Here is a 3,671-nt window from a genome sequence, read left to right as displayed (position 1 = left end):
TAGTATAGTGAGGATATTTAAACCATTCTGATTTATTGAATGAAAATTCCAATAGTTATGTTACCATTCCATAATTGTAGATAATTTAATGTATTAATTCATAATAAGTACTTTGACATGTGAGCAGTCATCATTCTTTTGATTGACTACTTGGTGTTATATTTGATTAAATTACAAAGGCAGTACACTGAGAAAAACAATAATCTTCTTCTTAATCATAATGTGCACGTTGTAGAATGACTAATTAGGGTATTTAACCAGAGCTTAGTTTGAAACAAAAAAGGATAAGGGCTACAAGAGCAGAACTAGGAATGTAGTTATAAGAAAGTAAATGTTAAGGCTGTGACTAAAAAAACCTAGGCAGGCAAAAATCCAAGTCAAGAAAATTAACAAAGGCAGGCCAGAGCTGGCAAGTACCTTGGACCCTGATTACAAATCAGATAGATGTGGCATCTGGGAGGATGTGAAGCCATGCTAGAAAACTGAGATAAAAGATTAGAGATTCTGGGCAATACAAGTTCAGAAACTCAAGCCAATGAGTTTAGCAGTAAGGTTTCAGGTTCCCAGTAGATGACTCTGAGCAATAGACATGGGTAAAAATGGGGTTTATTATTGAGCTGAAGAGTCTGTGAACGTTGAGCTTCCTGTAAGTTTAGCTCAAGGCCAGAATTTGTCTCATAGCAAGAGACTGACATGAAACTTCAGATATCCTTGCCTGGGAAGAAGGAGTGAGAAAATAAACAATAAGGTAATTCGTGATATAGGCAACCCAACTCTAGGTATGTTAGACTTTCTTGAGCTAATTTATGAGCATGACAGAGTTTTATTAAGTACAAGACAACAACAGTTGTCAAATTAGGATTCCTTAAAGTGAAGAGGTAGACCAATTTATGAAAGCTCTGATACTACATTATTTTTTAAGATCCTCACTGGAGGATATATTTTTATTGATTTTTAGAGAAAGAAGAAGGGAGAGAGAGAAATGTGAGGGAAACCTTGATCGGTTGTCTCTCCTATTTGCCCCGACAAGGGAAGAAAACACAAAACCTAGGTATGTGCGCTGACCCAGAATTGAACCCATAGTCTTTTGGTTTATGGGACAATGCTCCAATCAACTGAGCCACCCAGCCAGGGCTGATACTACATTCTTACTTTGGCAGAATTAAGTATTGCTTACTAGCCTTGTGTCTTCCCAAGGATAATGCATAATGTTATTATTGGGAACCTAAAATAAGACATTTGCTTGCAAATGTGAGAATATGAAGTTTTACTCTTTAGGCTCTAGCTAGCCTGATAGCCAAACCCTGACAGGAAAAATCCTTCAACCCAAGAAATTGAGTCATCTTGGATCATAACAGCCACATGAATGCTACCATGAGAAAAAAGCAATTAGGATACAGAGGCTTACAGTATCATAAATTCCTTACATCAACACAGAGAAAAAAATACTTCAGGTCTTTTATAGATACTGACCTTATATTAAATATCTACATATTTATTTTGATGTAGGATTTTAGTCTACCTACGTTTTCATATAAATTTTTATCTTACCAAATGTTACCTACTCCTGAAATTCCATCCTCTTTTAAACAAAACAAAATTCTAGTGTTTTTTTAAAAAATTTAGATTTATAAAAAGAAGCAGAGGTAAAAAAAAATTTAATTTAATCCATGTAGTATTTATAGAGTGAACTCTATATAGGTGTGATTATCGCTTCTCGGCCTTTTGGCTAAGATCAAGTGTAGTATATAGGTATGATTATTAACAGATAACTTCCAACTCATTCCGCTATAGTGAGTGTAGAAAAAATAGTGAAGTTTGAACAAGCAATAGATAAAGAAATAATGCTATAAGATTAATAGGACAAGATTCTTCAAAGAAAAAAAAAGAGACAGAGAGAAGAAGAAATCTAAAGTAAAGGGGTAAAATTACAAATGGGCCTTCGGACAAGCTGTAAGTACTCCAAGCAATGAAGGATGATTGAAGACTTGAATTAAAAACAGATTCAACCAACAAGAAACATATTTTGTAAGGAAGGACAGATGTAATGGCTTGAGGGGAAGAAAGGAAGTGAGTGATGGAGCAGTGAACATGAAAGGGTGACTCAGCTATGCAGTCACAGAAAGGTGATCAAGAGAAGATGAGGTTGGAAAGTACAAAATAAATCGAGACTGACTTTGCAAGTCAAGCAGGAAATTTCAAAGTTTGATTAGATTTAGTGAAATGGTAGCTAATACATAATTAACTCTCTCCTGTTCTTAAAATTCTTGAGGTGAGAAGAGGGGAAGTTTGAAGATAAATGAACAGGGAGAAATTCAAAGAAATGAACAGTTGTCTTCAAGTAAAAAAGCTTAAGTAGGAAAGATTGCAAGCAAGAGACAACTCATCAATCACCTAATTTAGTACTATCTGTATGCAAAGTTTGAGTGAGTGGTCTTAAATTCAAGCCTTGGCTGCACCTCTTTTTGTGTGTATGTGATTTTTTTAAAAATATGTTTATTATTGTTGTTGTTATTATTATTGATTTCAGAGAGAGGAAGGAAGAGGGAGAGAAAAATAGAAACATCAGTGATGAGAATCATTGATCGGCTGCCTCCTGCATACCCCCTCCTGGGGATTGAACCCATGACCCGGGCATGTGCCCTAACAGGGAATCAAACCATGACCTCCTGGTTCATGGGTTGACACTCAACCACTGAGCCACACCATCTGGGCACTTGGCTCCACTTCTTGCAATATTATCTCCTGCAAGCTCTTAGTTTCTTTAAGAACAAGGTCTTTATCTATAAAATGAGGATGATAACATCTACATATATAAAAGCCTAAGCGACAGAACGACCGAACAACTGAACAACCCGACTGGTCGCTATGATGCGCACTGACCACCAGGGGGCAGATGCTCAACACAGGAGCTGCCTCCTGGTGGTCAGTGTGCTCCCACAGCGGAATGCCACTCAGCTGACCCACCTGTCCCAGTGGCCCACCAGCCTGGCAGCAGCCTCTCACTCCCTCAGTAGTCCGGCAGGTCCAATATCCAGAGAATGGGCCAGGCAGTGATGGACCAGCAGTGCCAGCACAATCCCAACAGCACGGCAGGCCTCTTGGAAGTTGGCCTTGGGCACCGCTGCAGCTTCCTCTCCTAGATGCTCCGCAAGGAAGAAACAATATAAAAGCGGCCTCCAGGTGGCTCCCGACAACCAGCGTGAATGTCAGCAGGACAGATCTGGATCCCAGGCCGGCAAGGGCATCCCACTGCTTGCCCGGAGGGCTGATCTCATCCTGGGTCCCCCCGCCCCCCCCTTTTGGATGGGCACCAGACGCAGGGTTCACGGCTGGCAAGCACCACTGCAGCGCAAGCCTCTCCGATCAGGACTAAATGGGCTGGGATAAGCCAGAGCAGCAGGCAGGAACGGTAGGCGGCATTGGACTGCCGGTTTTGGCCCAATCCCTGCAGGCCTTGCTGAGGGATCCCACCCATGCATGAATTCGTGCACTGGGCCTCTAGTATATTTAATAGAATGTTATCAGGATTAAATCCAATAAATTGTGCTAAGGTGCTATATAAATGATACCATTATTTTTTAAAAATAAGAGCAAACATTTATTGTAGAGTATTTTTAAGCAGAAGAGGAAACTATTTAGAGAAATTAAGTGACGTGCCCACAGGGAAA

The 3,671-nt window shown here is 39.9% G+C and overlaps 1 pseudogene; it reads left to right on the top strand.

The window, feature by feature from the left end:
• Positions 1–1,709: 1,709 nt before the first annotated feature.
• LOC111825536 lies at positions 1,710–1,785 on the top strand (annotated as a pseudogene).
• Positions 1,786–3,671: the final 1,886 nt, after the last annotated feature.

Source organism: Myotis lucifugus, unplaced genomic scaffold (genome assembly GCF_000147115.1).
Source record: "Myotis lucifugus unplaced genomic scaffold, Myoluc2.0 scaffold_30, whole genome shotgun sequence".
Classification (NCBI taxonomy): Eukaryota; Metazoa; Chordata; class Mammalia; order Chiroptera; family Vespertilionidae; genus Myotis; species Myotis lucifugus.
This window is presented reverse-complemented; position numbering and strand designations above follow the sequence as displayed.